The 23683-nt window shown below is 39.9% G+C and overlaps 1 long non-coding RNA gene across 3 annotated transcripts in view; it reads right to left on the bottom strand.

Annotated features, from left to right (window-relative positions):
• Positions 1-9782: 9782 nt before the first annotated feature.
• LOC101421690 (uncharacterized) overlaps positions 9783-23683 on the bottom strand; it is a 59264-nt gene continuing 45363 nt past the window's right edge. For 2 of the 3 annotated variants that reach the window (XR_011649903.1, XR_011649904.1), the window contains exons 4-6: positions 22782-22930; positions 15675-15886; positions 9783-12159 (exon numbers count right to left, since the gene is read on the bottom strand). This is a non-coding gene — a long non-coding RNA (uncharacterized lncRNA). Of the gene's footprint in view, positions 12160-14827; positions 15887-22781; positions 22931-23683 lie in introns of those variants that run through there. The other variant, XR_002794106.3, reaches the window with a different exon arrangement.

Below are 23683 nucleotides of genomic sequence, written 5' to 3'. Positions count from 1 at the left end.
TATTTATGATTTTTCGATCTTCTTGACAGATTTTCCCTTTGACTAAAATGTAGTATCCTTCTTTGTCTCTCACAATTGTTTCACATTTAAATACTATTTTGTCTGATATTAATATAGCTACTCCTGCCTTTTTTTGGTTATTGTTAGCTTGTATGATTGTTTTCCAGCCATTCACTTTCAATCTCCATGCGTCTCTGGGTCTAAGATGTGTCTCTTGTAGACAGCATATGGATGGGTCATATTTCCTTATCCAACGTCCCAGTCTGAATCTTTTGATAGGTGAGTTTATTCCGTTGACATTCAGTGTTATTACTATCAAGGAATTATTTGTGTTAGCCATATTTTGATTGGATTTGTGTTCGTCATATTTTGTTTGTATATATTTTTTTGTCTTTTTTGTTGTTGTTGTTGGTCTTATACTCTCCTCCAACTTTGCCTTTCCTGTTTTTTCCTTTCTTCCTGCAGAACTCCCTTTAGAATTTCTTGAAGGGGAGATTTCTTGTTGGTATACTCTTTCAGTTTCTGTTTGTCTGTGAATATTTTGAACTCTCCATCATGTTTGAATGCTAGTTTAGCTGGATAGAGTATTCTTGGTTGGAAATTTTTTTCCTTTAGTACCTTGACTATATCATGCCACTGTCTTCTTGCCTCCATGGTTTCAGAAGAGAAATCAGCACTTAATCTAATTGAGCTTCCCTTGTATGTGATGGTTTTCTTTTCTCTTGCTGCTTTTAGGATTTTCTCTTTATCTTGAGCATTGGATAATTTGACAAGTATATGTCTTGGGGTGGGCCTGTTGGGGTTTATGACTTGTGGAGTGCGCTGAGCTTCTTGGATATGTACATCTGTCTCTTTCAGTAGATTTGGGAAGTTTTCAGCCATTATTTCCTGCAACACTCCTTCTGACCCCTTTCCCTTCTCTTCACCTTCTGGAATGCCTATAATACGTATGTTTGAGCGTTTTGCATTGTCATTCAGGTCCCTAAATCCTAATTGGATTTTTTCTATCTTCTTATTGACCCCTTCTACTATCTGTTTGATTTCTGATGTACTGTCTTCCACATCACTAATTCTCTGCTCTGTCTCTTCTAGTCTGCTGATATTTGCTGCAAGTGTATTTTTGATTTCTTGAACTGTGGTGTTCATTCCCATCATATCTGTTATGTTTTTGCGTATGTCTGCAATTTCCCCTCCAAGTGATGTCTTCATGTTGTTAACCTCTTACATTACTGCATCAAATTTGTCGGTGGTAAATGTTCTGAGATCTTTCATTGCTTGTGCCAAGTTTTGCTCCCCTTCGTGATTATTGGTTTGTTGATTGGATTCAGCCATGTTTTCCTGATTATTGGTTTGGTTTGTAGATTTTTGTTGCTTTCTGGTCATCTCTTTATTTTGACGAATTTAATCAGTTCCTTAGCTTCTTTGTCTGCTCTTGGAGGTTAATTAGTTGTTATTTTTGCATAGGTGTTATATCTTCTCTTTGTCACTTTTTTCTTCTTATTCTAGTTACTTGTTGTTGGTTAAGTTCACTTTAGAGGAAAGTATTAGTGTTGGGGAAAGTCAATTGTGTAAGCAAGGGAAAGTGTAAAGTAGTATTGGTGATGTATGTTAACAAAGCAAGGATATGAGATCTGGGAGGATGGAGGTTAGATTCATGTAGATTGTATAGAGTTATAGCTGTAGGTAGAGTACCTTTTATGAAGTAGATGACTGAATATGGGAGGAATATGGTATGAACTACAAAGCTATTGTTTTCATGAGAGAGGGAAAAAGAAAAGAAAGGTAGTAGTTTCAAGAGTGGATAACAGACAGAAAACAGAACAAAGGTATTAGAAATTAAGAGTTAGACACTTTGTGGATCAAAGAACGGGAGGTGGGGGGTGGAATATAGGAGAGACAGTAGATGATAGTGGATATCAAGATGCAGGGGAAGGGGGATAGTGTAGGTAGCCTAAATCAGTTCACACAGAAATGAGGCAGTGGAGGATGGGAAAACCCAGCAAATGTGAGGTGTTCCCTGTAGCACCTATTGTATACTTGAATTAAAATAAAATAAGTGGAAGATGAGGGACAAGAGGGAAAGAGAAAACCAAAAAAAAAAAACTAATTATAATAAAGAAAAAAAGAAAGACAAGAAGAAAGGAAGAAAGAAAAAGAGGATGGGTAAACGGTGGGGAACGGATAGGGGGAAGAGAGATACAGGTATACACGTGTCACAATTGCAACACTATCTAAAACAACAACTTCCCCCCGCTTTGCCCTAAAACCCCCCGTCTGTCTGCCCAAATGGGTCTGCAAGCACCTCCCTTCCCACAAACCCCCAATAGGCCACCCAGGGCCCACGAACTCCCCAGTACTGCAGATGCTCCAAAAAAAAAAAAAAAAAAATTAAATAAAATAAATTAAAAAAAAAAACAAAAAACAAAAACAAAGAACAGAAACCCCTCCGCAGGCCCGGCTCCGCCCGCCGCTGCCCACCGCGGAGGCCTGGACCGGCTCTGCTCGGCTCCTTACGCCGCCGCGGCCTGGCCTGGCTCCGCCCAGCTCCGCTCGCTATAGCGGCCCAGCCAGCTCCCGCGTCCACCTCCCGCCGCCGCGGCCTGCACCGGCCCCGCCCGGCTCCGTACACCACCGCGGCCTGACCCGGCTCCGCCTGGCTCTGCTCGCTACAGCGGCCCGGCCCAGCCCCGGCGTCTGCCTCTCGCCGCCGCCGCCTGCACCGGCCCCGCCCGGCTCCATACGCCGCCGCGGCCCGGCCCGGCTCCACCCGGCTCCGCTCGCTACAGCGGCCTGGCCCAGCTCCGGCGTCTGCCTCTTGATGCCGCATCCTGGACCGGCCCCGCCCGGCTCGTACGCTGCTGCGGCCCGACCCGTCTCCGCCCGGCTCCGCTCGCTACAGCGGCCCAGGCCCGGCTCCGGCGTCTGCCGCCCGCCGCCCGCCGCTGCGGCCTGAACCGGCCCCACCTGTCTCCGCCCGCCACCGCGGCCCGGCTCAGCCCCGCCCGGCCCCCCTCGCCGCTGGCGCAGCCCGGCCCGGCTCCGGCGTTCGCCACTGCGGCCCGGCCTGGCTCAGCCCCACCGAGCGGGGCTAGATGCCTCGTCTCTACCTACCCAAGGAGGGAATCCTCTACAGGTAGCTGGGATCTCCGTGTATATTTCACAGACGGATCCTCTCTGTTACCTTCCCTCCAAATCTATGTCCAGACACCTCCGGACCAGCAAAAATCCCGAAACAATCCGGTCCCAAAGAGTCTCCAACGCCGCCCAGCCGATTCCCTGCAGAAGACCCTAACAGGGATGTTCACTCAGCTGCCATCTTGCCCCCTCTCCCAGTCTGAATCTTTTGATAGATGAGTTTAATCTGTTGACATTCAGTGTTATTACTTTCAAGGAATTATTTGTGTTAGCCATATTTTGATTGGATTTGTGTTTGTCATATTTTGTTTGTATTTTTTTTGTCTTTTTTGTTGTTGTTGCTCTTATACTCTCCTCCAACTCTGCCTTTCCTGTTTTTTCCTTTCTTCCTGCAGAACTCCCTTTAGAATTTCTTGAAGGGGAGGTTTCTTGTTGGTATACTCTTTCAGTTTCTGTTTGTCTGCGAATGTTTTGAACTCTCCATCATGTTTGAATACTAGTTTAGCTGGATAGAGTATTCTTGGTTGGAAATTTTTTTCCTTTAGTACCTTGACTATATCATACCACTGTCTTCTTGCCTCCATGGTTTCAGAAGAGAAATCAGCACTTAATCTTACGGAGTTTCCCTTGTATGTGGTGGTTTTCTTTTCTCTTGCTGCTTTTAGGATTTTCTCTTTGTCTTGAGCATTGCGTTGTTTGGACATTTTAAAAATAATGGTTGCCACTACCTTTGTCCTTGGCAATATTGGAACAATGGCTGCCCTCAGAGCCAGGCCCTGAGGAATTTGAATTCATCAAAAGTCATGATCAGTTATGATCACCTCTGCTCATGGGGAAGAGGATTTTTACATCTTTTTCTGTTACCAGTGAGCTCATCAAGGGCTGGACCAAACAACTGGTCACCATATCGTAGCCAAGTTAAAAACATGAAATTAACCATGACAGCTAGTTTGTGTCTATATCCAGTCTTTCCATTTGTTCCTTCAATTGATCTCATTGTGTTTTGGCACCACATTTTCTTTTTTTTTTTTCAATTAATTTATTTATATATTTCTCCCCCTTCCCTTCATTGTCTGCTCTCTCTGTCCATTCACTGTATCTTCTTTTGTATCTGCTTGTATTCTCATTAGGTGGCTCAGGGAACTGATCCTGGGAACTTCCAGAGTGGGAAGAGACTTGATTATTCTCTTGTGCCACCTCAGCTCCCTGGTCTGCTGCATCTCTCATTATCTCCTCTGTTCTCTTTTTGTCATGTCATCTTGCTGTGCCAGGTCTCCGTGTGGGCCAATACTCCTGTGCAGGTCAGCACTTCTGCCCAGGGCAGCACTCCTGTGCATACTCCATGCAGGCCAGCTCACCACTGGGCCAGCTTGCCACGTGGGCCAGCTTGTCTTCAACAGGAGGCCCTGGACATCAAATCCTGGACCTCCTATATGGTAGATGGGAGCCCAATTGCTTGAGCCACATCCACTTCCCCACATTATTTTCAATATGGTAGGTCAATAAAATGCTTTAATAGCTGGCATGCTGGCTTTTCTTAACAGTCACCCACCTTCAGTTCATTTCAGCATCTTTTTTGTCTTTTTCCACTCTTATTTTTCCCTCTGAATTTTAGAATTAACCTCTCTTGTTCAAAGCGTATCTAGATATGTAGTAAGGTGTTATTAGATATGCATTAAATGTAAATGGCATTTTGTAAGCATTACATTATCCCATACATTCTGTGTACTCTGCTAAAAATTGACTCTCCTTTCTGCTCATTAAAGTCTCATATGTATTCATCGTGGCTGCCACCCTGAAGATCCACTCTGTTGAGGGGAGGCACAGGACTTCCTCACCTTCTCCTCCCACCTGACTGTGACTCTCCTCCAGGACAGATGTGGAAACTCCATCTACTTAAGCCCCAGCTCGAACTATTCTCTTGAGAGGAGGCAGGTAGTGTCTGTGATTTGCACATTCATCACCCCAGGGTTGTAACCCCTGATCTACAGCCTGAAGAACAGAGAGCCTAAGGATGCTCTGAAAAAAGAAATTACAATGTTCTTATTGCTCAGAACACATTGACTCTTTCTGGATGTTACTGCTTCTACAAGAAAGATAAAATCTGATGAATCAGATAAAAGACTAGAAACTCAGCAGGCATTTTTTAAAGATTTATTTTCCTTTTTTTGTTATTGTGTGTCCATATTCTGGTTGTGAAGCCACAAAATCTTCATCTATAAAATCAGCCTGCTGGTAAACCCTGTTGAAAGGATCATCAAATGAGATTATGGAGGTAAAAGAACTTTGTCACTTGCAGCTTGTGACTCAAAACTTTTGTATCATGTGCCTATTACTGTCTGAATTATTCAGAAAATCACTAAAGGACATGATACCTTGATCTTGATGACCCAAGTCTCATTTTGAGGAACAAAATCTATTTTTTTTTACTGTCCCTAAAATATATTTACATTAATTTAGATGACTGCAAGTTAAGATAGTGCCTTACTGTTTTAGGGCTGCTGCAATGAAGTATCACAAACTGCACAGCTTAAAACAACATAAATTTATTGTGTCACATAATTGGAGGCTGAAAGTCTGAAATTGAGGTTTTAGAAGGTCAAGTTCCCTTTGAAGTCCATGGGACTTTGGTGGCAACTTCCTGGCATACCATTGTTACTAGATTTCATTTAAGTTCTTGACTTATGCTACATAAATGAATTTCAAAAGCATGTCAGGTGAGTTAGGCCAGTAATTTATTAAGGTAGGGAGGGAACAGCAATGGCAGAAAATAATAGATCAGGGGTCCCAGGTGGAGAGGAAGGGGTTGAAAAGTGATAAAGAAGCCTGGTTTACAGGACATAATTTCCTATTATAGGTTATAAATGCCCATATTTTACTTACATGACCACATGGCAGAGGAAAAACAGTGAAAATGGTGCACAGAGGGCAGGAATGGGTTCACAGGTGAGGGAGTGCATGAGAGGGCACACTTAGGCCTGGCACCACTTTTTGAACTGCTGATTATCCCACACCTTTGCTAATGGCAGGGGAGGAGTTCCAGCTGTTCACTGCTTTGGTTGCTTATTTCTTCCATCAATCACCCAATGATAAAGTCCTTGGGGAATATCCAAGGCTTCCCCTGGCCTCTGGAGGAAGTCTTCTTCTGAGTGGCAGAATCTTGGGGAGTTTCTTCCAGCAGCCATTGTGGGGTTACTGATGTCTATGTGGACTTGTTGCCAGTTTTCAGATCCATCTATTAATTCCCTATCTTACTAGCCTGCTTCACCATGGTATTATTTTGCTTAAGATATAAATCAATCTTCGCTTCCCTCATATATCTTTCTTCTTTCCATCTGTCTTTGTCCAGATATCCTCTCCTTAAAAGGATGCCAGTCAGGTACTTCTGGGAAGATGGCATCTGAGTAGGTAGGCAGAGCTCAACTCTCTTACAAAAACAATGGAGAAGAGAAAAAGCTTTCTGAAGGAGCTGCTTTGGGGGTCTGCAGACCAGAAGAGTGCACCATCCAGAAGGGAAAGGAACTGAGAGACAAAAAGCCTGAAGTGAAAACAGTGAGTAATTAACAACTTTCCCTAACCCTCAAGGTGAAAAGCCTGGGTAAAACCCATGGCTCACTGCAGCTAACTGAGAGGGGAAAGGACATCTTCCTCCCTGGATGGAGTGAGGGTATGGTGAAGGGCAGTTTCTCTTTAGTGAGTTTGGCCAGCACAGCACATTTTGAATCTCAATTCTGGCCAGAACAGAATCACCAGCAAGTGGATGTGGAAAGAGACACCTCCATGTAAAGGTTTGCCAAAGATCACCACCTGCTGGCTGGTCCAGAAACTCCAAGAAGTGAAAATGCTTTTTGAAGTCTCTCATGTTCAGGAACTATTGGATCTGGTCTGCACCTCATTTGTAGAACCCTGGCTCTGTTTTGATAACTTTAGCAGGGCAATCTTAAAGATTTAGAATAAGATGAACCCAAAACCAAAGAAGAGCCATGAAACAAAATCACTAGGCAAGAGTGAGAAATCGACTGTCAGAGGAAATTCACCAACATAATCAGATACCTAGACATCAGCAAAAAACCATACTCAGAAATAGGAGGATATGACCTAGTCAAAGGATCAAATAAAAAATCCTAATGAGACATAGGATTTAAGACAACTAATCAATGATGTTCACACAAATCCCCTAAATGAATTCAAGGAGCTGAAGGAAAATATGGCGAAAGAGATAAAGGATATCAAGAAGACATTGGGTGAGCAATTTGAAAGACTGCTAAGAAAAGAGATGTGGAAGGATCACTTCTCTCCCAGAAAAAATAGAGGACAGGTGGAGACTGCCTTGGGGGACTGCCCTGGGGCTCAGGACACCAGGGGAAGGTGAGACACCACCCAGAAGAGAGGGGTGAAGGAAAGGAGCCTCAGCCGGCTGAAAAATCCCATGAGTAGAGCTTCAAAAGCAGCAGTGGATGCTCTTCCCCCCCCCCCACCTAAGGAACAAATAGCAGTCTGTGGATTAAAGCAGCTACAGACTGCAGTGGCTATGGACTGGTGGGATTTCAGGGGTCCTCTTCTCCAAGAAAAGTGAGAGGGAGGGACACAGCCTATACCAAATTCAGATTTTGGTCAGCCAACTAGGTCTGCTGCATTGAAAGGGTCACACATTTCTAGGCTGCATGTGGCTGCAACATTGCCCTGAGAGCAGGGAGCTAAGGATAATTTGCTTTCTCAAACATCTTCCCTACTGCCTTGGGCTAGTTGCTGATGGGGGGGGGGGTGATCAGCCAAGGTGAAGCACGGTCTCCGAGAAAGTTTATTTGTGAGGTTTGGCCAGCCTTGAGGACTCTGCCTCTGCACTACCCCCTGTGGATTTAGACAAATGCATCCTCCCCTAGCACGTGGGCTCTGAGCTGAGAGGTCTGCCAAAGATTGCCATCTGCTGGCCAGATCAGAAAAGTACATGAAAAAGGAATAATAGAGGCAAGCAGGTACCTTTACTGCTACCCTTTCCAAGGCCCTTGGAAACTGGCATGCATCCCATTATTTTGCCTTTAGCCCAAGTTTGAACAGTTAAATAGGGGCAATCCTAAATATCTATAATAAGTTGAACCAAGAGTCAAAGAACAGTGATAGCACACAGCTACTTAAGAGTGAATTCCTAAGCAAGAAAGAGAAACTGAACATCACAGTAAACTCAGTATAAAAATCAGATGCCTAGACATCAGCAAAAAATTACAAGCCATACAAGGAAAAAGGAAGACATGACTCAGGCAAAGGAATAAATCAAAGCTCCAAATGAGACACAGGATTTGAAATAGCTAATCAATGAAGTCCATAAAAATCTCCTAAATCCAATCATGGAGTACATGGAAGATATAGCTAAAGAGATAAAAGACATTAAAAAAACAATGAGTGAGCACAAAGAAAAAATTGAAATCTTAGATAGAAAAATAACAGAACTAATGGGAATGAAAGACACAATAATTGAGATTAAAAATATAATAAGGGCACACAGCACCAGTGTGGATATTTGGACCCAAAGGGTATGGGGAATGAAAGAAAGAGAAAAGGAGAGAGTGAAACAAAGAAAGAAAGAGAGAGCTGGGATCAGGGGGTCTGTGAGTAGTCACTCCTCAGACAACTTTATTTTCTACATGTGGCATTATATATACTCAAACTATCGAGATAACAAGCAGTGTAACTACCCATTAACAAGACTTGTAAATTAAAGAACTTATCTCTAAGTACAACGATTTAGTATTCCTTTCAAACTACAAAGTGTGTTTACTCATATTTCTCCCTGCCCCAGACAGCTCTGTCCTGCTGACTTGAAAGGCTTAATTGCTGCATTCCTATGTTAAAAGCATAGCCATGGAAACAGCACGTCTCCCTTTGTGAGACCACCATGCCTCAGTTTCCAACATTTCCCCCTTTTTGTTTTAGTCGAGGTGACCGTGCCTGTCTTAGGTTGCCCACCTTTTGAGAGTCTTACCCATCATTGACTACCAGCCAAGCTCTTTGACTTGGGGAAGTTATTGAAGTGCTTTTGCTAGCACAAGATTATTCGCATGTCCCATGGCTGTTATGCTTTGCAGTTTTCTTCAAAAGCACTGTCTGGGACAGGTGAAAATCATGAGCAACAGAAAAAATATGATTAGCCCTATTCTTTTTTTTTAAATTTTTTTTTAATTTTTTTATTTTTTATTGACTTTGTAATAATATTACATTAAAAATATATATGTGAGGTCCCATTCAACCCCACCCCCCACCCCCCCTCTCCCCCCCCAACAACACTCGTTCCCATCATCATGACACATCCATTGGATTTGGTAAGTACATCTTTGGGCACCTCTGCACCTCATATACATTGGTTCACATCATGGCCCATACTCTCCTCTATTCCATCAAGTGGGCCCTGTGAGGATTTACAATGTCCGGTGATTACCTCTGAAGCACCATCCAGGGCAGCTCCATGTCCCGAAGACGCCTCCACCTCTCATCTCTTCCTGCCTTTCCCCATACCCTTTGTCCATTATGTCCACTTTTCCCAATCCAATGCCACCTCTTCTATGTGGACATTGGATTGGTTGTGTCCATTGCACCTCTATGTCAAGAGGAGGGTCAGATTCCACCTGGATGCTGGATGCAATCCTCCCATTTTCAGTTGTAATCACTCTAGGCTCCATGGTGTGGTGGTTGTCCTTCTTCAACTCCATCTTAGCTGAGTGTGGTAAGTCCAATAAATCAGATTGTAGGTGCTGGAGTCTGTTGAGGCTCAGGATCTGGCTATCACATTGTCAGTCCAGAGATTCAAATCCCCTAAATATATCTTAAACCCCAACATTAACTGCACCTCCAGCACATTAGCATGAAAGTCTTATGAAGGGAGATCCCATCTGAGTCCAGATTCATCACACATAAACACCATTTCCAAAGAGGGGCCATCTGCCCTGGTAGTTAACCCCATCGGCCATGACCATAACTCTCATGGGTCTCTTTAGCCCTCAAAGGAACCAATATCGGGGGTTGTATCTGCTTTATCTGTCTCTCTGACTCTGCTCAGTTGTGCATGAGGGCAAACCTTCTGCCAGCCTCCAGACTCTTATTTAGAAACTCGTAGCCATATAAACTCATTTCTCCTTTCCATTTCCCCCTTACTTTAGGTCAAACAGCATTTTAAAGTCATGGTATTTTATGTAGACATGGATATTCTGCTGATCCGCATTGAACCTTCCGTATAAGGTCATTTTCCAGTTGCATCATCAGTTGGTAGTTGATAGTGGTCCCTCGTTGCCAGGGAGGCTCATCCCCGGGTGTCATGTCCCGCGCTGGGGGGAAGGCATTGCATTTACATGCTGAGTTTCGGATTAGCCCTATTCTTAAAGCTGACAGGAAATGCTCTGATTTCCACCAATTAACTGGGTTAAACTTCGTAATATGTGAAATCATATCTGAGAAAATATCCTTATCATTGGCTACATGAATTTGATTTTGAGACATTTCTAATATTTTTCTTTGTAATTCAATTATTTCCAGAGAGATATTACCTTTATGGCCTAGCAAATGATTCTTAATTTTTCCCCATTCTATATCAGATGAATTATAGGCAAGAGGAGTAATACAAAAGTTGCTCTCATTCCAATCACATTTCAATCCCCTTAACAAGTTAAAATTATACAATTGATCTCCAATATGCAAAACAGCTGATTCTAAATCATTAACCTGATTATTTAACTGTTCATCAATGTGCTCTTGGCTATGCCACAAATCACTAGCATTTTTATGCCAATCATGCACGTATTGTTGAGTCTAAACATTTTCACACAAAGCAACAGCAGCAGTTGCGGCAGCTGTGATGATTCCAATTAGTCCCATTATACTAATTATTAGGAGTCCAATAAATCTTTTTGTCCATTTCAGGATTTCTTGCGCCATGTGAAGCAATAGCTGACTTTCAGGTGATGACTGCCATATTCAGTTTATTTGCACAGGAATCCACATACCTTGTCATCTTCTGGCTATTGTGATGGTGTCTCCATCCTGCAACATACTTTCTGACAGACATGTATACAAGGCACCATTTTTATAAAACAAGGCATTATCTTTTATAGTTATTTTTCCAGTAATGAATATTAAAGGATCCCTGACACATGCTTTCAATTGACAGGTTTGATTTAATTGTAGATATTGACCTGTTTGACTATAATTACCAATCCATTCATAAGTAGGGGCAATTCCAAGAAATACTTTCCACAAGTTCTTATGTATATTAAGATTATAGGTGTCATTAATCCAAGGGGTTGGTAACCATTTTCCTTTACATTTCCAAATGGTAAAATTGTTAATATATACCACTTGTTCACCCAAGAATAGAGATTCTGAAAAAGGATATTGCATATTACTAACTTGTTGACCCTTGTTGTTAAGTCCATACAATATAGATCTGCCACTATATTCTTTGGGGGTCCCCATAGGAGCACTTTCCCACACTATTCCATAGGAATCATTAAAAATGACAGATCCTCTTCCTAGATGGCATTCCTGCCATCCCTCATTCTCTTCAGGTTCTCAGGGTGGACAATTATAATTTTGTTTTTTAGTTATGAATGAATTATATGAGGGAAACAAAGTTATTAATAATTTGGTACCATTACTTTTCATGATAACCATAGTCCAATTTTTTGTCTGCATGCAAGAGGGATTTTTTCCAATACATAATGGTCTATGATCAAAAGGAAGGGTAAGATTATCTATTTCCTTCCCTTTTTCATCATCTTTTAAAGGTAGTCTGTCATCTATAGGCCCAGAAAACACATGTGTTTTATTAAAAAATGCAGGAAATGATGGGTCTTTCCATGTTAGAGCACGTACTAGAGGTGGGTTAGGAATATATGCCCAGTAAGTATAAATTTCACCTGCATGACTCAGAGTTACCATTAATATGATCAGGAGAGGAGAGATCATCATCAAAATTCTCTTTCTTCTCTATCTGAAGTTTAATCCATTGAGCTGGCAGCCAAATTTGTTCCCCGTCTTCTGTAAGGACAAGAGCATATCCTTGCCTGTTGGAAACTGAGGCACAATGGCCTCTCAAGGAGAGATGTGCTGTCTCCTGGCTCGTGCTGTCTCCATGACTAAGCTTGCAACCTAAGGAATGCAGTGATTGGGAGTTCCGGGCAAATGGGCTGAAGCTGTTAAAGGCTGAAAGAAAAGATGAGCTCATACCTTTTGTAATGTATAGAACACTTAGACTTTGTACCTTGAGATAAGGTTTTTTTCCTAAAATTCCTTAGACTATAAGTATGCTGATAGTTAATACAAGTTGCTCCTTAATGTCATGTAAGCTATGTTTGTGCTAGGTCTGTGCTTATTGGCACATAGGCTGTCGTGGTCCTGCTTGTAGACACGTACACTGTGGTATATAAAGAGCCCCTTGTAATCAATAAAGTTGTCTGATGAGTCTCTACTTGCAGACCCCCTGATCCCAGCTCTCTCGTTCTTTTTCTCTTGCTCTTCCTTTCTGTTTCCTTCTCCCTTCTCTCTTTGTCTTTCATTCCCGATACCCTTTGGGTCCGCCGACTCCGACACTCGCCCCCATACTTTAACCTTTCCCTTTTGCCAAGTGTTACTTAATACATCTTTCCAATATATTGGCTGATATTCAGCTGAGTTACACAATATCTTTTTTTTATTCTTATTCAACGCATAATGCCGTTCAGCAGGTGTTATTAAATCATATACATTAAGGAAATTTAAAGTGAATAAAGCTTTTACCAATTGGTCCTTTGGTACTATAATGCCATCATCTCCCCCTTTTTGCTTTAATAACATTTGCTTAAGGGTATGATGTGACCGTTCAACTATGGCCTGACTGGTAGGATTATAAGGAATTCCTGTGACATGAACAATGGAATATTTAGAGCAAAATGTTGCAAACTGTTTGCCAGAATAAGCCGGACCATTATCAGTTTTGATTTTTGCAGGGCATCCCATAACTGCAAAGGCAGACCACAAATGTGAACGAACATGACAAAACCTTTCTCCACTGTGCGCTGTAGCCCAGAGAAAGCGAGAATAAGTATCAATACAAACATGAACATATTGCAATTTACCAAAAGTTGGAACATGTGTGACACCCATTTGCCAGATTTGATTTGGAGTCAGCCCTCGGGGATCAGTGCCTTTATCACATGGTGCTGACATGAGAAGGCCAGAGGTAGAACAATGTTTTATAATAGCTTGTGCTTGTAATTTTGTTAAAGATGGAAATTTATGTTGCAATCCCTTAGTATTGATATGAGTTAGAGCATGATATTTGGCAGCATCCTGTAGAGACCCTACCAAAATATCAGCTTGCGCATTATGTGCGGATAAGGGGCCAGGTAAAGCAGAATGTGATCGAATACGGGTAATGTACAGAGAGTTTACTTGTTGATGAATAAGTGCCTGCAATTGTAGGAACATTTGAGAAAGCTCATCAGTTACAGAGATATTAGCAGTTTCAATTTGAGCAACGGTTAAGCAAACATATTCAGAATCAGAATTAATATTGAGAGGCTCCTTAAAAGTTTGTAGGACCACAAGAACAGCTGATAATTCTGTATGTTGTGCAGAAGTATGAAGTGTTTGCCAAACCTTTTCTGTAAAAGGAATGACATAAGCTGCTTTACCATTGCTACTGCTGTCTGTGAAAATGGTAAGTGCATTTTCAATTGGAAATGACTTAACTATTTTTGGTAAAATCCAAGTTGTCCTCCGTAAGAATGTTAACAGCTTAGAAGTGGGGTAATGGTTATCAATAATTCCCTGAAAATCACTAATAGCAACTTGCCATTAGACAGACTACATATTATTCGATCAGGATCAGTCCCTTTCAGTTGCATGAGCCGTAATCGACCTTTAGCAATAATAGAAATAAGTTTTTGTAAATATGTTTGCAATCTTTTTGTTTATTATTGGGGTAAATACCCATTCTAATATGCCATCTTGCCAGAACAGGACCGTAGGAGATTGCAGGGTAGAAAAAATCACCAAGTCTATGGTTTTGTTAGGATCTATTTAAGTTAATTGTCCCTGTGAAATTCGTTCTTCAATGAGATTTACTTCTTTTTCTGCATCTGAGGATAATTTCCTTGGACTCAAGAGGGCAGAATCTCCCTCTAAAGTTTGAAATAAGTGCTGCAACATGTAGTTAGGAATGCCTAAAGTAGGATGAATCCAATTAATATCCCCCAGAAGTTTTTGAAAGTCATTTAAGGTTTTTAATTTATCACATCTCAATTGTATTTTCTGTGGGCGTTTGCATCCATTTGCCAATTGCATACCTAGATAACAATAGGGGGCATTCTGCTGAACTTTTTCAGGGGCAATCTGTAACCCATACTCAGGAAATGCTTTTTCAGCATACTGAAACAATTGCTGTAACTTGTCGTCTGAAGAATGCACAAGTAATATATCATCCATATAATGAATAATCATGGCTTTTGGAAACCTTTTTCTTAGCACCTGTAGTGGTTGATGAACGAATAATTGACACATGGTAGGACTGTTCATCATGCCCTGAGGCAACACACACCACTGATATCTCTGCATAGGGGATTGATTATTTATAGCAGAAACAGAAAAGGTGAATTTCTCCTTATCAGGAGGATGCAAAAGAATAGTAAAGAAACAATCTTTCAAATGTATAATAATCAAAGACCAATTCTTAGGAATCATAAAGGGCTGTGGAACCCCTGGTTGCAGTGCTCCCATAGGGCTCATAACTTTATTAACAGCTCTTAGATCAGTTAGTATTCGCCATTTTCCAGATTTCTTTTTTATCACAAACACCGGAGAATTCCAAGGACTATTTGAGGGCTCAATATATTTCTGAGATAATTGTTCTTTTACTAAACTATGAAGGGCATTGAGTTTTCCCACAGGTAGGGGGCATTGATCAACCCATACTGGTGCTTCTGTAAGCCAGGTTATGGGAATAGTAATGCCTTTATTGCAATGGCCCCTATGTTAAATTTTGCATCTCTGAATCCTGTCTTAGTGTAACAGAACCAAGTCCTCTACGATCCCCTTTTTGACGTATGTTAGGGTTATACTGCATATCCATAAATAAAGCTTTTGCCTGCTCAGACAATGTAGGAATGTGTTGGAAACTGAGGCACAGAGGCCTCTCAAGGAGAGACGTGCTGTCTCCATGACTAGTGCTGTCTCCAAGACTACCTAAGGAATGCAGTGATTTGGGAGTTCCCCGCAAATGGGCTGAAGCTGTTAAAGGCTGAAGGAAAAGATGAGCTCATACCTTTTGTAATGTATAGAACACTTAGACTTTGCACCTTGAGATAAGATTTTTTTTTAAAAAAGAAAATTCTTTAGACTATAGGTAATGTTGATGGTTAATACGTGTTGCTCCTTGATGTCACATACACTATGTTAATGCTAATGTTTATGTTTAATGGCATGTAGGCTGCTGTGTGCCTGCTTGTAGACATGTACACTGTGGTATATAAGAGCCCCTTGTAATCAATAAAGTTGTCTGATGAGTCTCTACTCACAGATCCCCTGATCCCAGCTCTCTCGTTCTTTTTCTCGCTCTTTCTCCTTGTTTTCTTCCCCCTTTTCTCTTTCTTTCATTCCAGATACCCTCGGGTCACTGATTATTCCGACAAATGGTGCCCAGATGTGGGGCCTAAGGCAGAGGATTCATCAAGACATGGCAGTGTAGGATCTTCCATCTCTGGATCCGGAACGCGGAAAGCTGAAAAGCCTTTTTTAAGGTAAGGAGCGTCAAAATTAATTAACCCGGGTAGATTCCTGCTTCATATTATTAAGTTTTGCTTTCTGCTAGCATCAGGGTATGGGTAATCAACCAGGATGCTTGGAAGAATATATATATATATTTTAAAAAACTGTTGGAGTAACAGTAAAAACTGCAGACTTAAAGAATCTTTAAACAGTGGAAATAGGTAATGAGGGTGCTACATAGAGCATATCAAAAAGGGAGAAACTATACTATTATCTGTGTGGGCTTTGTGCCAGCAAATTGCTGCTGCCTTAGATCCTTTACAGTCTGAAGAAGGAAAGATGAAATTACTATATTTTCTAAACCCATAAGTAAATTTGAAATAAAAGAAAGTAAATTGGAACAAGAACAGGAGCTTGAGGCGAATGGGGAACTGTCAGGTTTCCCCCTCATCCTGATATTAACCCTTTCATCAACAAAAGCTCAGTGAAGTCTTAATGAAATAACTTCTGTGTATCCAGTACAACCCTTTGCACCTACTGAATTGCCTTCTGTTACTAAGCCTAAGTTAGAAATGTTTTCAGATGTTGCCAATGCTTTGCCTTATGTTAAACAATTATCTGCTTTCCCCGTAACATTACATGCTATTAATACCACCAGATACAAAGAATCTGCAAGCGGTGTCGAGTTTCATCATGAGCCAAACCTTTTAAACTATTGAAAGATTTAAAACAGGTAAAAATACTAAATAAAGTCCTTGTTAGTGAGATCAGGCTTGTAAGAAAGCTCTCTGTTAAAGTGTTAAGATGAGGAAACAATTCTGGAAGCAACTCTGCAAATCCCCTGCTGTCTACATGACAATGTAGCTGTGGGCTAGTGAGGGTTAATAGAGTTATGCCACTGGAAATAGAGAAAAACATGGCAACATCGGTGTGTTTTGTTTCCATGCTAGTTTCCATGCTAATTCTGATTGGGCTTATTTAACCAAGATAATAAAAATAGTACAAAAATTTTATCAGGGTCTAAAAGGAATTTTCAGTTTTAAATCAATAGTTTACTTCGGAATTCCAAGTCTCAGTATAGTTTTACAGAGTAATAATCCAAAAATGTGTGTTAATGGTCTGTCTAAACTGCAAAATAAGAACTTAACTACATTTATGTTGCTCAAGTTATCTTAACTGATTGCTGGTAACTAATAAAAAATGTTTCCAAGCACAAGCTTGCATGTTACAGGCAACATGGATTCCAGAAGAAATCTTAAAAAGTACAATTTAAGATGTGATATATAACAGAAGACTTAAAAGCAGCTATACCAAGAAAGTAAGAATTATGAGTTGATTGTAAATAAACTGTATGTTTCTGTTAATGTGTTGTAATTGTTTTGTGTTTGTCTGTTCGTTCAATGTCAGATTGAACTCTGGATGGTAAATATTAAATTAGTAAAAAAAATTTTTTTTTTTATAAATTAGTAAAAAAAATTTTTTTTAAAGAGCTCTATTCAAATGGCCAAAAATTAAATAAGCGCTTACATTAATACTTAAGTTTATTATATTTATACATAAGTTTAAATGTTAATAAGATATCTACAATGATAAAAATTGTAAGTCTTGATTAACAAAATTAACTATAAGTCTTCATAAAAGTTATTTTTGCTTAGATTGAAATGAATAATTTTTCTTCACAGGATAAAATGAAGGATGTAAAACTTAAATGAATATTAAAGAAGGTTAAAAGTTTGTGGGAATGCTGACTGAAATTTAATAAGTTTTTTCTAAAAGATGTGTTTTGTCCTAAAATAGGATGGCTAATTTTTCATTAACTCTTGGAACTTAATTTGCATGTGGCAAGTTCTAGAAGGTATTGTGGTAACTTTAAGTAAGGGAATGTGTTCTGTGAAGGTAAAAGTTGTCTTAAAATAATATAGTCTATATGGTTATAAATAATTATAAGAAGTTTAATGAAGCATTGTTTAAATTAAGGTATTTAAATGGCTAATTCCAAAAAGTCATTATTAAATATATATAAAACTGAATTGATATGATAATAATAAAAGGTAATTTTATAACAGGAAAACTTGTTGGTGGCTAGTCTTCCCTGCAAACTGGCTTCTAGGGGACTGTTTCTGGTATTACATGCTACTAAGTATTTAAAGTGAAGAAAAGTTCATTATTTTAACAAGCTCATTTAGTGTTGATGGCAGTGATATGTTGTAAGAAGTTTTCCTGGTAACTTAGTATGTGGGATATATGGAATGTGTTTTTATTATTAAGGAAACAGGAGATGATTTCATCCTAAAATAAAATGATTGATTATTGAGTAAGAGTAAAATGTGGGACAAAACCTGAATGAATACTGAAAGTGTAGAAGGTTTGTGGAAAGAAATTTTTATGGTTAAAGTTAAGTAAGATTTGATGGGTCTGTCTATAAAGTTTGAAAAGGCCTTAGTATCAAGTAGTATGTATCAAAGTTAAAAATATTGTTCTTTTTCAAAGTCTCTGAAATCATTAGTCTGTTCTGGTGAAAGTTTATAGAAAGTTTATATCCCAAATAATCAGTATACAAAGAGTCTGTTTTATCAAAACAGCTTCTTATACTTTAACCTCATCATTTCCTCAGTGTTCAAGGAAGAAAGGGTCTTATCTCTTTTAAAGGAAAATAATGTTTAAACCTGCTTTCTTTTTATTTCAAATTATAAACCTGCTTTCTTTTTATTTCAAATTAATTACAAGAGATTTGTTCTTTTACCTTGAAAGAAAAATTAAAGTAACAGTTAAGTTCATTTAATGTTACAAGTTGAGTGTTTATATAAAAGTGTTAGAAAATTAACAGGATTTTTTAACCCTCTGTTAATTAAAGTTGGATGAGTAAAAGGTTCCTATGAATGCTTAAGAGTGTATACATTTACCAATATTTTAGCATAATATTAAAGAGAATTGCAATGTGGTTAATTATGGTTTTAATTATATTAAGAGTATGTGTCACAAAAACAACCTCTTATCATAAATTAAAACAACATTGTAGTATGCAGCAGTCACAAATATTGCTAGTTTGTTACAAAAAATTAACATCCAACTATGTCACTATCACTTTGTTTTAAAACGTGCTGAGAATTTCCTTAGGCAAGTCAAGCCAGCCTGCATTCTCCTACCTATGGAAAACCCAACAATGGACTTTTGCAGTGCTTCTCCAAGGCTGTGTGCATAGCCCAACCATCTGTCCTGGCATGGTGATAATAATCTAGCTGCATAAAATTGGTGGCTGAAACTCTACTGATGACATTATGTTAGCCAGTAATCCTTTTTTCAGAATGAAAAGAAACATCAGAAATAATAGTATATTCTCTTAAAAGCCTGAACTAAGCAAACAATTGGGACAGGTTGCAAAGTCCCTGCTGCTCTATCAAATTCCTAAATGTGGTTTGGTTGGAATGAAAGTAATTTCTTTATGACTCTGCATATAATTAATCAGATATAGTAGAATCATTTGATAGGTCATAAAGGTAATATGTCAATAGAAATAGAAGAATTACAGAAAAAGATAATTAGAAATCCCTTAATCAGATTAGTGTAGCTGATGATAAGGATATGTCTTTAATGATTTGATTTCTCATTTCAATAAGTTTAATCCAGTAAATCGGTGGAAATCACAGCATTTCCTGTCAGCTTTAGGAATAGGGCTAATCATATTTGTTGCTCATTATTCTCACCTGTGCCGGACAGTGCTTTCGAAGAAAATTGCAAAGCGTAACAGTCATGGGACATGTGAATAATCTGGTGCTAGCAAAAGTGCCTCAATAATTTCCCCAAGTCGAAGAGCTTGGCCGGTAGTCAATGACGGGTAAGACCCTCAGAGGAGGGCAACCTAAGACAGTCACCTTGACTAAAACAAAAAGGGGGAAATGTTGGAAACTGAGGCACAGTGGCCTCTCAAGGAGAGACGTGCTGTTGACTAGTGCTGTCTCCATGACTAGTGCTGTCTCCATGACTACGCTTGCAACCTAAGGAATGCAGTGATTTGGGAGTTCCCGGCAAATGGGCTGAAGCTGTTAAAGGCTGAAGGAAAAGATGAGCTCATACCTTTTGTAATGTATAGAACACTTAGACTTTGCACCTTGAGATAAGATTTTTTTAAAAAAGAAAATTCTTTAGACTATAGGTAATGTTGATGGTTAATACGTGTTGCTCCTTGATGTCACATACACTATGTTAATGCTAATGTTTATGCTTAATGGCACATAGGCTGCTGTGGGCCTGCTTGTAGACACATACACTGTGGTATATAAGAGCCCTTTGTAATCAATAAAGTTGTCTGATGAGTCTCTACTCACAGATCCCCTGATCCCAGCTCTCTCGTTCTTTTTCTCGCTCTTTCTCCTTGTTTCCTTCCCCCTTTTCTCTTTCTTTCATTCCAGATACCCTTGGGTCACTGATTACTCTGACAGGAATGTGAACAAAAGCCTCCCACTGACTAAGTAAATCATGGTCCCATAAATTAAGTCCAACATCAGCCACATAAGGTTGTAGCATAGATTTTTGCCCATCAGGTCCTAATACATCAAAAATAGAGGTACTCTGGTAAATATCTGTCATAGTGCCAATACCAGTAAAGACTGTTGGAACTTTTTGTAATGTCCATGATTGAGGCCAGTATCGTTTAGCAATGATGGACACATCAGCTCCTGTGTCTATTAATCCCCAAAACACTTCTCCATTAATAGTAATAGTAGCTTCAGGCTGATCATCACCTACAAAAGTTTGCCAGTAAATTTCATTCTCCGTAGACCCAAATCCTCCATTTATAGCAAAAGGAAGAGTGTGAGGCTTGTGATAGGGCAGGAGTAATAATTGAGCTATACGTTGCCCTAAAGTAACTTGTACTTGACTACACAGCTTGCACCATAACCTTAATTTCTTCCTTATAATCACTGTCTATAATGCCAATTTGTACTAGCAGTCCTTTCATAGTTAAACTACTCCTACCTACAATTAAGCCAACAGTTTCAGGATGTAATGGGCCTTTTACACCCATAAATATAGTTTGCATACCCATAGCAGGAGTAATAATTTTAGATTCTGTAGAAGGTAAATCAACAGCAGCACTTCCTCGAGTAGCTGCCCTTAGTTCAGAAACTGGGATACATTCTACTGGCCATTGCTGACTGGTTATCTTTCCTGTAGGCTCATATTGTTTGCCTGAGGGCCTTGAGCTAGGCCCACAAAGCAGTTTCCCGATGGTGAAATGGGAGAGCCATTTTTATGAAATCTAGACTTACATTCATTAGCCCAATGAAAGCCCTTTTGACATATAGGGCACAGTTTAGAGGGGGTTTTTCCTCCCCCATTATTTTGTGACTGAGTGAAATTTGCTCTGCAATTCTTTTGAAAATGACCAGATTCCCCACATTTAAAACAATTTCCTCTTTTAATCTGGGGTCTTTGATCACCCCTTATTGCCGCAGCTAATAAGGCCATCTGGTGGGTGGTGGGACCTATGTCCTGGCAAGCTTTAATATAGTTTTGTATTGACCTTCCCGCTGCCTAAACGGGTCTAATAGCTTTTTTGCATTCACTATTTGCTTGATTGAATGCAAGAGTTAATAAAATCAAGTCTCTAGCATCTGGAATTTCTATAGTTTTTTGAATAATATCTGATAGCCTAGCTACAAACTCTACATATGGCTCATTTACTCCTTGTATAACTTTAGCAAAGGATTGTACAGGCTTCCCAGGGGCTGAAATTTTTCTCCAAGCTGCTCAGCAGGACATTCTAACTTGAACTATTGCTACATCATCATACTGCATTTGTCTGCCAACTCCTGCCCAAGCTCCTATTCCTAATAGCTGTTCTGCCGATATAAGCACTGGAGGGTCTTGACTAGCATTTTGCCGGGCAGTCATATTAGCCTCATTGGTCCACCAAGTTTTAAATTGCAGAAATTCAGCAGGGCTAAGAACAGTACAGGCTAACATTTCCCAGTCCCAAGGAATCAATCTATCTGCCTAAGCCATGCCCTGAACTAAGCCAAACGTATATGGAGAATTAACCCCACAGTGCACACAAGCCTGTTTTAAATCTTTCAATAGTTTAAAAGGTATTGGTTCATGATGGAACTCAGCACCTCCCTGAGGATTATTAGCATCTGATGGAGTTGGTTGTGATATAATCGGGAAAGCTGGTAAAAATTGCATGGCCTCCAGATCCCCTTGTTGAGATCCTTGCAATAAACAGTGCATCAAGGGTGTTTGAGGAGTAGAGTTGGAAAGAACTATCTTTTTAACACAGGGTAAAGTGTCTGCTGTATCTGAAAAAAATTCAGGTGCTGAGTTTGGGGCAACCACAAGCAGCAGCTCATCAGGTGCAGTAGGTTGGACTGAATGTAAGCTAAGATAAGCACCTGGATGAGATATATGGAGATTGGATATTTCATTAGAGCAGACAGTTGTCTTTTTATCTATAAGAGGATTAGTACTGGGATTAGGCATAAAGCCAGGAGATTCTCCTCCACCTTTTGGTTCAGAATTTAGGTCTTTCAAATGGCCCTCCATTTCCTTTTTGTCTATGGGTTTTGAAAATAGAATAATTTCTTCTTCCTCATCTTCATCTGATTGTAAAGGATCTAATGCAGCAACAATTTGCTGGCACAAAGTCCTCACAGATAAAGGAATGGATTCCCCTTTCTGATATGGTCTTCATAAAGCCTTTGTTACACATTTCCACTGTTTTAAATTTAAGACATTATGTCCCTGAGGCTGAAACCAACTACAATGCTTTTGTATTAAAGCAAACAGTTCTTTTAACTCACAACTTTTTACAGGCACCTCACTAGCTTTCAACAAGGTTTTAAATACTTGCAAATGTTCTTCCACATGTCCAGTTCGATTACCCATTACCCTGATGACTTCGCAGAAATGTTACTTACTTAATCTTGAAGACTCGAGTCACTCTGCTTTGGACGTCACACACAACCTTAGATGAGGTCTTTTCCGTGGTTCCTGATACTGATTTGGAAGACTCATTCACTGACTTCTTTGGGCCCCATGTTGGGTGCCAGATGTTGGAGATTTGGACCTGAAGGGTATCAGGAATGAAAGAAAGAGAAAAGGAGAGAGTGAAACAAAGAAAGAAAGAGAGAGCTGGGATCAGGGGGTCTGCGAGTAGTCACTCCTCAGACAACTTTATTTTCTACATGTGGCATTATATATACTCAAACTATTGAGATAACAAGCAGTGTAACTACCCATTAACAAGACTCATAAATTAAAGAACTTATCTCTAAGTACAAAGATTTAGTATTCCTTTCAAACTACAAAGTGTGTTTACTCGTATTTCTCCCTGCCCCGGACAGCTCTGTCCTGCTGACTTAAAAGGCTTAATTGCTGCATTCCTATGTTAAAAGCATAGTCATGGAAACAGCACGTCTCCCTATGTGAGACCACCAGGCCTCAGTTTCCAACACACCAGATTTGAAATCATGGAAGAAAGAATTAGTGACATAGAGGAAAGAACAGCTGAAATTGAGGAGAAAGAACAGAGAGAGAAAGAATGGATAAAATTAAGCAGGTATTCAGAATGTTGAATGATGACATGAAGTGCAGAAACATACATGTTATAGGAGTTCCAGAAGGAGATAGTAAAACTGCCCTTTAAATATGATGGTGAACTTAAAATAGTTACAGATAAACAGAAACTAGGGGAGTTTATAAACAAGAATCCAGCACTACAGGAAACACTGAAGGGGGTTCTGCAGCCAGAAAAGACAAGACAAGACAAGACAAGACAAGAAAGAGAGGCCTGGAGGAGAGTGTAAAAGTGAAGACTATC

The sequence above is a fragment of the Dasypus novemcinctus genome, chromosome 10 (genome assembly GCF_030445035.2).
Source record: "Dasypus novemcinctus isolate mDasNov1 chromosome 10, mDasNov1.1.hap2, whole genome shotgun sequence".
In the NCBI taxonomy this organism is placed as follows: Eukaryota; Metazoa; Chordata; class Mammalia; order Cingulata; family Dasypodidae; genus Dasypus; species Dasypus novemcinctus.
Note: the sequence above shows the minus strand (reverse complement) of the source record. Positions and strands in the feature narration are given on the sequence as shown.